This window comes from Nannospalax galili, unplaced genomic scaffold (assembly GCF_000622305.1).
Source record: "Nannospalax galili isolate Female #2095 unplaced genomic scaffold, S.galili_v1.0 scaffold199, whole genome shotgun sequence".
In the NCBI taxonomy this organism is placed as follows: Eukaryota; Metazoa; Chordata; class Mammalia; order Rodentia; family Spalacidae; genus Nannospalax; species Nannospalax galili.
The window spans coordinates 979,351-992,744 of NW_008343559.1; the positions used below are offsets into that span (position 1 = coordinate 979,351).

General features: G+C 43.7%; 1 protein-coding gene across 5 annotated transcripts in view; it reads left to right on the forward strand.

Moving 5' to 3' along the window:
• Window positions 1-1,461: 1,461 nt before the first annotated feature.
• Erc1 (ELKS/RAB6-interacting/CAST family member 1) overlaps window positions 1,462-13,394 on the forward strand; it is a 537,557-nt gene continuing 525,624 nt past the window's right edge. For 4 of the 5 annotated variants that reach the window (XM_008839745.3, XM_029566790.1, XM_008839744.3 and 1 more), the window contains exon 1: window positions 1,462-1,751. The gene's annotated coding sequence lies outside the window, so the exon portion shown is untranslated. The remainder of the gene's footprint in view (window positions 1,752-13,394) is intronic. The other variant, XM_029566788.1, reaches the window with a different exon arrangement.

Here is a 13,394-nt window from a genome sequence, read left to right on the forward strand (position 1 = left end):
CTGTAAGAGCAACAAATGCTCTTAACTGATGAGCAATTTCTCCAGTCCCCATAAGTTCATCTCACCGGCAGGCTTTCTGGGTCTGCCTGTCTCCACATCCTGTACCCCTAGTGCTGGGGTTATAGGCACTCACAGCTACGCCTGGATTTGGTATGGGTGCTGGGGATTCAAACTCAGTTCCGTAAGCCTGCAGAGCACGTGCTGTTATGTAATGAGTCATTTTCACAGCCCCAGAAATGAAATCGTCTGACTGCTGTACAGTCACCTGGTTTGGCAGCACACCCTCTAATAATTGGTAATCAAATTTTGGATGTACTGAGAGGGAAGTCAGTTCAGCATGTCCAGGTGCTGTAATGACCCAAGTGAACAATTAGAAAATCTGGAGATTATAAAATAGAATTTGGTGACTGTGAATACTAAGAACGGTTGGGGCCAGTATTAATGAGATTATGAAGAGTGTAAGCTGGTTAATTACGGTGGGAGGTAAGGCTGAGTAGAATGATGACTCTTAACGCCTCTCATCTCAAAGGCATTTTAAATTAGCTTAATAAACCCTGGGAATATGGGAATGAGTATAATTCACACCACCCTTGGTTTTTTGGTTTAGAGATAGCTTATCTACATCCTTAATGACTGCTGTTACCTCAACCCCAACAAAAGGTTGAGATTTCAGGACAAGAAAATTGGGTTGTCTAAAATAAGCCAGCAGCTGCTTCACTTCATAGCTTGCCTCGCTGCTTTGTTGTAAAGGCTAAATAAAACAGGTAACTGCATTTGGCACAGTGTAGGCACTGCATATGGGCATTAGGTTCCGCCCACGCTCTTCTTTCCTGGCAGGATCCCTGCAGAATAGCTACCTTCAGAGGTGAGGGTCTATAGCGATGCCCGCATGGGCATCCTAAATGACTGACTCTATACTACCTTACACGGTCACACTCCGCACAAGCCAAGGGTGAGGGGACAAGCTAAGTTCCCTGTACAAGGGGTGCCCAGTGGAGCTCTGGCTCCAGTGACAATCCCAGAGCTATTTCCTACGGTGGCTGCGATCCCAGGGTTCGGGTAACGGGCCTGCGGAGGGGGCGGGGCACCCCAGGTCCGGGAAAAGCAATTCCACTTCTAGGGCTTCCAGCACGCCCAGTCCTACGGCAAGCAGGAGGAGACAAACGCCGCCTCCTTGTCCGCACCTTCCCCCCGCTTGCCAGAGCTGCCCGGTGCGGTCCTATTGAGGCCGTCAGGGCCGTGTGTGGAACGGGGCGGCGTTCAGTGTGCCTCGGCGCCGGGTTACCTCCGTCGCCCCAAACACCCGCTTCCCGGTCCTTCAGCGAATACCCGCGGCGCACCCTTCCCAAGACGCCCGGGGGAAGCCCAGAGGCCAGGCGGGGGCAGGAGGAGGAGCGCGGGCGCCGCGCGGGCGCTTAGGGGCGGGGCTAGGTGTGTGCGCAGGGGGCGGGGCACAATGACGTCGCGCGCGCCCGGTCGTGCTGTGGCTGTGGCGGCGGCTGTGGTAGTGGCGGCGGCTGTGGTAGTGGCGGTGGCAGGGTCGTCCGGCCGGTAGCAGCAGCGACGGCAGCGGCAGCGGCGGCCCTGAAGAGAGCGAGGCGGCCTCGGCGGCAGCCGCTTGAGACTCAAGCAAGACCTGGAGCCGGCCGCCTGTCGCCGGCTCTGAGGCGTTTGCCGATTCCTACCCGGCTGGTCGCTCCCGGCCCTGGCTGGGCAGGGCAGAGCGCCCCTGGGGAGGGGCGGAGCTGTAGGTGAGGCTTCAGGACCCATCCCCCTCCGGTGCGACCGGGGGGGATGGGAGGTCCGGAGGGTGGACCCCGCCCCAGCGCACTCTAGCCCACCGGCGGCCCCACCCTGCCCGGGCTTCGGGGATGGGCGGGAGCTGAGGCGGTCGCGGTGGGGGACCTCGGCCCAGAGGTGGGAGCTGGGAGGTTTCCTGGAGCTCAGAGACCGGGGGTGGGAGGGTCAGGAGGCGTGATGTTGTGGGAGACCCGGGATGTGGAGAGCCCTGAAGTTAGGGTGCGGCCAGGGTGGATCTGATGTAAAATGTTGAAGATGATCTTTGATTGTTTTGGACATGGTGGGATAGAAGATGAAAGGTTGGATTTCAGAAGGAAAATGGACTGTGGATGTTGCCCTCGAGGTGCACTGGGTCTCACATGGCCTGGGGGTTTGGCTTCCTTTTTTTCTTTTCTTGGCCACATGAATTAGGAGGTCGAGGAGCGAAGAGAATCCCTTTACGTTGACGTGGGAAGGTGGTCAATATATTGTGAAGTGTGAGTGAATCAGATGTTTTACACCCAAGAAGGAATAACTTGGGGTTTAGACAACTTCATTCTGGTAGCAATCATTAGGGAATAGGTCTCATTACACTTAGCTCCTGAAAGGTGTTACCTTCCAGTTTTTCTTCTATCCTCCGCCCTGTGCCTAAATTTTAAATCTCTTTGTACCACTTTTGTTTATTTATTTATTTTTAACTTGCTTTATCCTGATCTCTTAAGAAAAGACTTGAGACTCAGGTAGTTTCTTTGGCAGATGCAGAGTAATAGTTGCAGTTGGCTGTGGTGGAACAGTTCTGTTGGAGCTAATTAATTGTATGAAAAGTGCTTAAATGTTTTGAAGTGAAACTTTTTTACAGGTTGTTTTTCAATAGATCTTGACATTTAGGCATTTTTATCTACTGTATTCTTGGAGATGATGATTTTTAGATTTTTTTAAAAAATATTTATTTTTTATTTTATGTGTATGAGTGTATTGCCTGCATGCATGGCGTGCACCTGTGTTGCACAGTGCCTGTGGAGGTCAGAAGAGGGCATTGGATCTCCTGGAAGTGGAATTACAGGCGGTTGTTAGCTGTCATGTGAGTGCTGGGATTCGAACCCAGGTCCTCTGCAAGAACAGTCAGTGCTCTTAACCACTGAGCCATCTGTCTAGCTCCAATTTTCAGATTTTTTTGTTTGGTCTTTTTTGAGACAGGGTCTTCCTGTGGCCCCAGCTGACCTGGAACTCACTATATAGATGAGGCTGGCCTTGAGCTCACAGAGATACGCCTGCCTCTGCCTCTGGAGTGCTGGGATTAAAGGCGTGTGCCACTATGCCCGGCCAATTTTCAGGTTTTTAAAAAATGTGTTTTATTAGTTGGGAGCACATGGTGGGCATCGAGGTCAAAGAAAAACTTTCAGAGTTGGTTCTGTCCTTCCAGTGTGGATTCCTGGGATCTAGTTCAGGTTGTCAGACTTGTGCTAAAAGCACTTTTAACCTCTGAACTACCTGACTGGTTCTGTTTTTTGAGGCAAGGTCTCTCTCTGCTCCAGGCTGGCCTGGAACTCACTGTGAACCTCCTATCTCAGCCTCCCAAGTGCTGAGATTACAAGGAGTGAGCCACCACACCTGGCTTTCTTAGAATTGTTTTTAGTTTTCGGTTTTAGATGTACTAATTGAAATCTTAAACACTTTAAAAATGAAACACTTTTTTCTTTAGGTAGGTCCCTCAGTTTCCAAGGAAAGCTGTTGGAGTCAAGTGATTTCAAAATGCTCTCCTAGTAACCTTTGGGAGTGTGTGTCTTACTTTGTTGGGAGATGTCATTGAGAGTAAAGTGTTCAATGTTTTCACATCAGTGTTTTACAGTTTAACACAGTAAATCTGAGGCTTCTGGATTCATGTTTCCTATTAAATAGTAGTCACACGCCTTATCATTTAGTACCTTAAATGAAGCTGTTTCTTGTTCAGAAGACAGGTCCTGTGGTGGGCATGTATTATGTATGGATGAAAGTGGGCATGACTCTTAATAATTCATTTTAGAGTGAGAGAAACTCATGAAATGATACTTAAACAGTAACTTTCCTAAGGCTTACCCAGTCAGTTTATTTGGGAAAATAACCTTGGAAGTGCTTTTCTGTAACTCAAAAGAGAAATACATAGATTAGGTTCAGTAGTTGGAGATCACTGCCTGTTTTCCATGTCTACTTCATGAGCAGACTTACTTTCTAGAAAATACTTCTGTTTGTGGAGACTGATATGAGATAGAGGATATAACACTATTAAATGACAAAATGTATAGTTCAATTTATAATTATAAAGAAAAGATGAAATGAGCTCTATCCACACATTGAATTATTGGTTGGTGCAGTGAGTAGGTGTGCTTTTGTATTTGTTAGAAGTAAACCTAAAAAAATCCCCGTATTTAGTTTTCACTTTAAAAGTATACTTTGATGTAATGAGATGCTGGGTGAGGGACTTCGTATATGGTTCATTTGGTAGTTCACTTGCCTAGCATGCAGAAAGCCCTGGGTTTGATCCTCAACACTGCATAAAACAAAACAAAAAATTGGGTGAAACTTGTGTGCCATGGTTAATAATTGTGATCCTTGTAGAAATGAAATTATATAATTTGGTAGAAAATCTGAGGTATTTAGAGACCAGTTTAGAATTTTTTGTGGCTGAAAAAAAAATCCTGCATTTTATTTTATTAAGCAAGATATCTGTAATTCCAGCACTTGGGAGGCTGAGGCAGAAAGATTGCTGTGAGTTTGAGGCCAGACAGGTCTATGTAGTGATTTTCAAGCCAGTTCCGGCTACAGAGTAGAATCCTGTTTTTTAAAAAGTTGCTTGCTAAGTTCATTGCTAAAGTCATGGAGAATTATGTGGGACTCATAATTCATCGTCAATACTGGAAACTTAGAAGTGTAGATTCTCATAGCAGCAGCTGCTCTGTTTCATGCTATGCTTATGTTCTTTGTAAGAGTATGAGAATTATTAAATGTAGTTCATATATACAGTATCAGAGGCTGGGTGTGGTGACTTATACCTTTAGTTCCAGCACTCAGGAGGCTGAGGCAGGAGGAGCTCTGTGAGTTTAAGGCCAGCCTGGTCTACATAGCGAGTTCCAGGCCAGCTGGAGCTACTCTCTCTCAAAAAAGACAAAAAAAGAAGAAGAAGAAGAAAAAAGGTATCAGAAACACTGATGGAGAAAGATCAGGAAACAAAGTACTGTGGATAATCAAATAATTAGTACATTAGTTATTTTCAGAACTATAAAACAGATGACGTAGAATATAATTGAATTGCATGATTCTTGAGGTTTTTCCATGTCTTGGAGTATCACCTCTGGAGTTAAGGTATAGGACTTTAAATCCTGTTTTTTTTTCCATTGTATGATATAGGGCATATTGCTTAACCTTAATTTCTTAACTTTGACCTCTGCTTTAAGTTTTTCTTCTGCAAAATTAGAATAGTAACAATAGTGCGTAACTTCTTAGGATGGCTAAATGAGTTAATTCATGTGTTTACAACAGTTCTGACGCATAGTTAACTTGTTTGCTAACACCTTTTGAAATTTATGCCTTGAACATTATTTGTTTATTCGTTTAAAACATACACATTGAGGGCTGGCAAGGTGGCTCAGTGGGCAAAGGCAATTGCTGCCAAGTCAGAAGACCTGAGTTTGATCCCCAGGACCTACATACTGGAAGGAGAGAACTGACTCCTACAAGTGCCATGGCCCTTGTACACTCCCCCAACACTAAATAAATAAATAAATAAATGCAGTAATAATTTAAAAAATACACATTGAGCATGCATTATGTGCCAAGTATTTTAGGTGCTAGGAATCAAGCAGTGAACAAAACAGACAAAAATATGGAATATTTATCCAAGTTGAGGAGACATTAGATGAAATAAGTAAATGAGTAAATTGTGCACATTAGATGTTGATAAACATTGGCCTAATTTCTTTTCCTGTTGCTGTAATAAAAAACACTCTAACAAAAATAACTTAAAGAAGAAAATACTTGACTTACAGTTTCAGAGGGATGTGGTGGATCATGGTGGGAGAATGTGACAGCAGGAAGGGAAGGCTTTGGTGGCAGGAGCTGGAGACTGGTCACATTGCATGTGTACTCAGGGAGCAGAGGGTCAACAGGAAGTGGTTTGAGCTGTAAAGCCTCAAGGTCCGCTCCCTGTGATCCACTTCCTCCAGTGAGGCGCTACCTCCTAAAGTTTCTATGACCCTCCCAAACACTGTCACCAGTTGGGGACCAAGTGTTTGAATATGTGAACTTATGGAGGAAGATTGTACATTCAAACTACAAGCACAAGAGAAATGAAAGGGGAAGGATGGAAAAGGTGGGGATGGGAGTACAGGAGGCTTGTAGACCACTGGAAATCCCCGAGTTTTACTTTGAGTTAGGCAAGGGAACCAGGGTGGAGTTTTTAGCAAGGGATGACATAGTCTGACTTGTGTTTTAAAAGAATGACTTTGTCTACTTCATAGGACATTAGAGCTGGGATACAACAGAGAAGTAAGAACCTAGGCAGGAGGGTATGTTATGATGTTGCAGGTGACCAAGGTGGTGGAAAATGAAATGGTGAGAAGTGGTTGGATTTTGGACATATATTGAGGGTGGACTTATTTGGTGATTGGATATGGTATGTTAGTGAAACAATCATAAAGAATAGCCTAGGATTTTGCTTGAACAACAAGAAGAATAAGTTGCCACAACTGAGATGGAGACAGCAGTTGGAGCGTGTTTGCGGGAAACCTGGAAGTTCAGGGGAGATGCCCAGGAAAAGTGAAAAATGTGGCTCTTTCCTTCTGGTATTTAAAACTGGGATGATGAGATCATCAGGGAAGTGAATTTAGGTAGAGAAGAGATCCAAGCCTCTGAGCTGTGGAACACTGACTCATTTATTCATCCTGTTATGTAGTAAGTGTGGCTCTAGGTGCTTTTTCAGGCATTGGGGATGCAGTGGTGAACAAAGCTGACAAACATTTCTACCCTTCATGGTACTTACCTTACCAAGAAACTCCAAGACACTTTGTGGAAATGAAGAGGGACCCAGAGACTGAGGTCACTAAGAAGGAAAAGAAGGGGAATGAGATGTTCTAGAGGTGAAGGAAAGGAAATTTTCAAGGAGGAGGGAATGATCAACTATGTCATTGTTTAAAGATGTGTCAGTGTTGGGTAAGAGAATTCTGCTTGACTGTAGTGTCTAGCAACACAGATGACTATCTGAGTGTGAGATGGATGAGATGTAAGAATCATTCAGTTTTTTTACCTTCCTAGATTTAATTATTTTTTTCACAACAAAGTAGGGCTGCTTGTGTTTACTTGAACAAAGATGTCTGTGACTTTTTATTATTGTTATTCCTGTGTATATTATTTGAGTTGGTAAAATATACACCAAATCAAGAATTTAGGGAAAACTTTGTTCTGTCCCCTCTCATTTTTCGCTAAGGGCAGTGTACTGGATAGCTTTAGTGTCAATTTGACATACCTGGGTCAAGGGAACCCCAGTTGGGGAATTGCCTTCATTGGACTGGCCTGTGGCCATGTCTTTGGGGCACCTTCTTGATTGTTGAGTGATGTGGGAGGGCCCAGCCCACTGTGGGTGGTGCCACCCCTGGGCAGGTGGGCCTGTGTTGCATAAGAAAGCAGGCTGAGCAGGGGCCAGGGAAGCAAGCCAGTAAGCAGTATTCTCCATGGCCTGTGCTCCAGCTCCTGCCTCCAGGTTCCTGCCTTGAGTTCCTACCTTGGGCTCCCTGATGAACTGTGACCTGGGATATGTAAGCTAAATAAACCATTTCCTTCCTAAGTTAGGTCAGAATGTTTTGTCACAGCAATGGAGAAACAAACTAGGACAGGCAGTCACTTATTTCCAGTTTTTTTTTTGGTGTGTGTGTATATAGGGTTTTTTTTTTTTTTTTGCCTGTTTGTTTTTGGGACAAGGTCTCGCTCCCTGGCCTGGAACTCCTGTGGCAATCCTTCTGCCTTAGCCTCCTGAGTGCTGGGATTTCAGACATGTGTTACCATTTCTGGCTATTGTTTTTCCTACCAGTAAAATTCTGTGTAATTTAGTAAAATTATCTGCCATTTTTTATCATACATATTTTGGGTTTTTTTTTTTTTTTTTTTTTTGGTCTCTTTGAGACAGGGTCTCCCTGTAGCCCCAGCTGACCTGGAACTCACTATTAGCCCAGGCTGGCCTCGAACCCACAGAGCTCTGCCTGCCTCTGCCTCCCAAGTGCTGGGATTAAAGGCATGCACCACCATGTCCGGCTCATATTTTGGTATTTTTTTAAAAAATATTTTTATTATTTTTTTATTTTATGTGTATGAGTGTATTGCCTACATGTAGGTAAGTGCACCCGTGTCATGCAATGCCTGCGGAGGACAGAAGAGGCCATCGAATCCCCTGGAACTGGAGTTATGGACAGTTGTTAGCTGCCATGTGGGTTCTGGGATTCGAACCCCAGTCTTCTGCAAGAACAACCAGTGTTCTTAACAGCTGAGCCATCTCTCCAGCCCCCATATTTTGGTATTGCAAAATTACCAAAGAAATATTTTATCAGGACTGGAGAGATGGCTCAACAGTGCTGACTGTTCTTGCAGAGGACCCAGGTTCAGGTCCCAAAACCCACATGGTGGCTAATAACCATCTGTAATTCTAGTTCCAGGAGATCTCACATCTTCTTCTGGTCTCCACAGGCATTGCACCTATGTGGTACATTTAACATACATGCAAGCAAAACCATCATGCACAGCAAATTAAAAAAATGCACAAAGAAAAGAAATATTTTATCTTCTGGTCTAATATTGAACTCTGGCACTATTTTAGAATAGATTATCTAAAACATAGTTCTCAAACCCTTATCAAGGGAAATAGTGATCACTAAGGTCCAATAGAGATTCACCCGCCAGTATGAGTTTTATAGAATGGTGTGGTTACTTGACTGATAAATAAATGTGATTGTCATGTACTAGACTTCATCCATGTCTTTCCATGCTGTCTTTGTGGAAAATCTGAAAGAAACTGTCATATATTTCATGAGGACAATGTCTTTCTGTCTTGTGTTCTCTGCTGAGCAAAGAATAGGTAGTATATTGGATGAATGAATGGGTAAAGAGTACAAGTAAGTGAATTCACAAGTGGTTGAATGGCTGGGGCCAGAAAATAGAGTGGCTTGCAGAGGATGGAGTTTGAAGAACTGATGGTAAAGGACTTGTTTGTGTTTATGTTGAAATGTTCAGAACGGGAGCAGAAGTGGTGGCCCGGAGGATGGTGGCTGCTGTGAATTTGGTGCCCATATATCCTGAGGTGGTTGTCAGTTGATAAGTGAATAGGGGGAGGTAGAAGAGGTGTTGGCTGAGTAGCATGAGAATCAGTGTAAAGATTTTCATGAGCATTTAGGTCATTTGTTAGTATTGAATGTGGCATGAGACACTCAATAGGCTCTATTTAAAAGGGTTTTGTAGCAAGAGGCATTCTGATTGGAAAGCCGGTTTTCAGTTAAGAGAGAGGTGGTGAGAACGTTTTGAGGAAATTGAGGACTTTAGCAGAGTTTCCATGAGAATATATTTTCTCCATTGGCTTCTTATCACCTTTTGAACTTAAAAAGTCTCTGTTAAAAACTCCAGTTTTGCTGGGCGTGGTTGCGCACACCTGTAGTCCCAGCACTTGGGAGGCAGAGGCAGGCGGATCTCTGTGAGTTCAAGGCCAGCCTGGTCTACATTGTGAGTTCCAGGCCAGCTGGGGCTACAGGGAGATCCTGTTTCAAAAAAGACCAAAAACAAACAAAAAGCCCTTTAGTTTCATATTTTTTTGCTCTAAGTTGCTCTGTTTCACAGCCATACTTTGGTTTTTTTCTTTTTTGCTTTTTCAAATGAGGGTTTCGTTGTTGTCCATTTTGGCTTCAAACTCATATGTAGCTGAGGATGACCCTCAGCTCCTTATCCACACTTTCCAGGTGCTGGGATTACAGGCTAGTTCCATACCACCATAGCAAGCCTTACAGCCAAACTTTTTTGAAAGCATTGTCTACATTTGCAATATACCTCCATACTTTTCAAAAAATATATTTTATGTGTATTAGTGAATTCCCTGCATGTGTGTAAATGCACCCGTGTTGTGCAGTGCCCTTGGAGGTCAGAAGAAGGCGTCGGATCCCCTGAACTAACGTTACTGGTGGTTTTTGGCCACCATATTGGGTGCTGGGAGTGAAACCTGGGTCCTCTGCAAGAGCAGTCAGTGCTTTTAACCGCTGAGCCATCGCTCACCCCCATACCTCCATATCTTTACCTATGATTTTTCTTCTGTGTCTGATTCATGATTTCACTGAGACTGAAAATAGCAAATGAAAATATGGAATATGAAAATAGCCAGTAGCTATTTTTCTGTCCTTTTATTTAACAACTGGTACAGTTAGCAGCTGTGCCAATTGTCTATTGCTGCCTAACAACCCCCAAACTTAAAGTAAGAAACATTTCTTTTTTGGTAGTTCCTGTGGGCCAGAAATCTAGTTGTCTTTGTTGCCTCTGATTGAGATCCCCTGAAAGGCTAAATAAAGAAGGGGTGGACTAAAGTTGCAGTGATCTCAGAGCTTCACTGGAGGAGTTGCTGCTTCCAGGCTCATGCACACAACTGTTGGCAGGCCTTATGTTTGGCTGTTTGCTGGAGAAATCAGTCCCTTGCCATATGGAGATACCAGTTGAGTATCTCTATAGGATTACATACAGGATGGTACCTTGCTTCTGTTGGATCAAGAGCTCTGGAGGTAAGAGGAGTAAGGGTAGCCACAGTGTTTTTGGAATCTAGTTCTGCAAGAATGTGCTATCATTTTAGCTGTATTTTGTTTATTAGAAGCTTGTGGCTAGATCCAACACGCTCAAGATGGGATTTCAGAATGGCATGAATACCTGGGGGGAGACTGCCTGCCACAGTAGATTTGTCAGTTGCCTTTTCCTTTCTTCCCTTTTTTGGCAACAAGGTTTTGCTGTATATTCCAGGTTGGCTGCAAACTCACTATGTAGCCCAGGCTGGCCTCGAATTCACAGCAGCTTCCTGCTTCCACCTTCCAGATGCTGGGATTGCAAGCTGGTTCCATGATGCCTGGCTTTTCTCCTGTTGTAGATCTCTCTTTTCTCATGAGGATTTTTGGAGGATGCTTCTTTATTTCTTGCTGAGTCTCTGGGCTCTTTTTTAAATTTTTTATTTTATGTGTTTGTGTGTATTGCCCGCATGTGCACCGGTGTCGTGCAGTGCCCACTGAGGTCAGAAGAGGCTGTCGGATCCCCTGGGACTGGAGTTACAGACAGTTGTTAGCTGCCATGTGGGTGCTGGGATTCCAACCTGGGTCTTCTGCAAGAACAACCAGTGCTCTTAGCTGCTGAGCCATCTCTCCAGCCCCTCTGGGCTCTGTTTTTACAGTCCACCTTTTTGAATCCTAATTGCTCATCGAATGTTTGAATTTTTCTCGGCCATTTTATCTTCCCTTTGTTTCATGTCATTTTTCACTTTATGCATAGTATTTATTTTCATCGTCAACTTACATCTCTTTTCTGGGTGTGAGAACCAATATATACAACTTGTTCCTCAGTATTTCCACTTGGAGGCTCTTTAGACTTGGTATATCCCAATCTGAATGCATGATTTCTGCTTTTCCTCTGCCTCCCTCCCTCTCTCCCTTCCTGTCTTCCTTCTTGCCTGGAACTTTTAGATCAGGCTGGATTGGAATGCCCAGAGATCCACCTGCCTCTGTTCCAGAGTGCTGGGATTTGACCACTCTCAGCACTCTTTGGTGTTCCTTAATTGGGGACATCACCAAGTTGTTCAATTCAGAAATATGTGCCATTTCTCCCTTTTCTTTACCTTCCGTTTTACTATTCCCTATTAATTTTGTAAGAGTATTATTATTCAGTGATAAGAATTTTTTTTTTTTTTGAGACAAGGTCTCCCTGTAGCCCCAGCTGTCCTGGAACTCACTAGGTAGACCAGGCTGGCCTGGAACTCACAGATACCTTCCTACCTTCGCCTCCCAAGTGCTGGGATTAAAGGCATGTGCCACCACACGTGGCATGATATGACTATTTTTATGAGTTACTGCATCCCTTCCTGGGTTCTAATCAGTGAATGAGTGTTTGTTAAATAAGGTTCCTTCCAATTGGTACTCATTGCTGTTGAAGCCATGAGCTTTTTGTTAGGAGCACACAATCAGGTTGAGCTTTAGAAGAATAGCTATTTTATTTTATTTTATTATTTTATTTTATTTTATTTTATTTTTTGAGACAGAGTCTCACAGTGTAGCCTAGGTAAGTCTTGAACTTGCAATCCTCCTGTCTCAGCATTCCTAGTGTTGGGATTATAGGTGTGCGCCACTATATGCGATTTGGTAGTCACTCTTTTTTTTTTTTAATTTTTATTTTATTTGTATGTGTGTATTGCTGTATTTAGGTAAGTGCACCTGTGTCGTGCAGTGCCCTTGGAGGTCAGAAGAGGCTGTCGGATCCCCTGGGACTTGAGTTATGGACAGTTGTTAGCTGCCATGTGGTTGCTGGGATTCGAACCCGGGTCTTCTGTAAGAACAACCAGTGTTCTTAACCACTGAGCCATCTCTCCAGCCCCCACATTCATTTTTCTTTATGGATGATTAACACACACACACACACACACACACACACACACACACACGCACAGATGTTATCCATTTATCTATTGGTGGGCATCTAGGCTGATTCCATATCTTGGCTATTGTGAATAGTGCACCAATAAATACGGGTGTACAGTTCTTTTGTGTGCTGACTTCATTTTGATTAACTTTTGACAGAAGTGCTAAGGTATTTAAGGTATTCAGTGGGGGATATCCATGTTAAAAAAAAAAAAAAAAAAAAAAAAAAAAAAACCCCGGACCTCGTCTTCAGAGACTGATTCAGTGGGTTTAGAGTAGTCACAAAATCTTAATTTTGAAAAAGCAACCATACATAGTTCTGATGCTGGTTGTTTTCAGCACCCCTAATTCCTATGCTCCTGGTTCTAACTACCAGGATAGATGTCAGCACACAGCGGCTTACCTGTGAGTCTTCTTCAACTGTCCTTTAGGAGTACCCAGCTTTCTGAAGACTGTTCTCATTCTCTTCTGGAACAAATGAGAACATATTGTCTCAAGAGCCCTCTTCCTTTGAACTCTGGGATTAAAAAGAATTTTTTAAAATGCTGTGTTGTACAGGGTCCTGGTTTCAGATACACTTGCAGTGTCTCCCTAGGACTTGACTGAATGATTGCCCACTTTACCCTCTTCACTCACTTTACCCAGGGAGAAAGAAAAGCATTTTCAGGTGGCAGAGTAACTTAGGGATCACTAAACAAATACCAGTTAGTGTTCCAGATGGTCTTGTTATTACAGTCTTGAAAAAAATTTGGTCTCTATTCTTGACAGTCTTTTGGTCAAAGTTCCTTTGATTACACGTGAAGCATTTGTTCAGCCAACTTCACTAAACGGAGTGATGCAGACGACATGGTCTTTGCTGCTGTTCACATTCTGGAGAAGTCATGAGAACGGCTATTCATTGACCGTATAAAACTAGAAATTATCAGCATGCGTGAAAATTCAACAGCACAA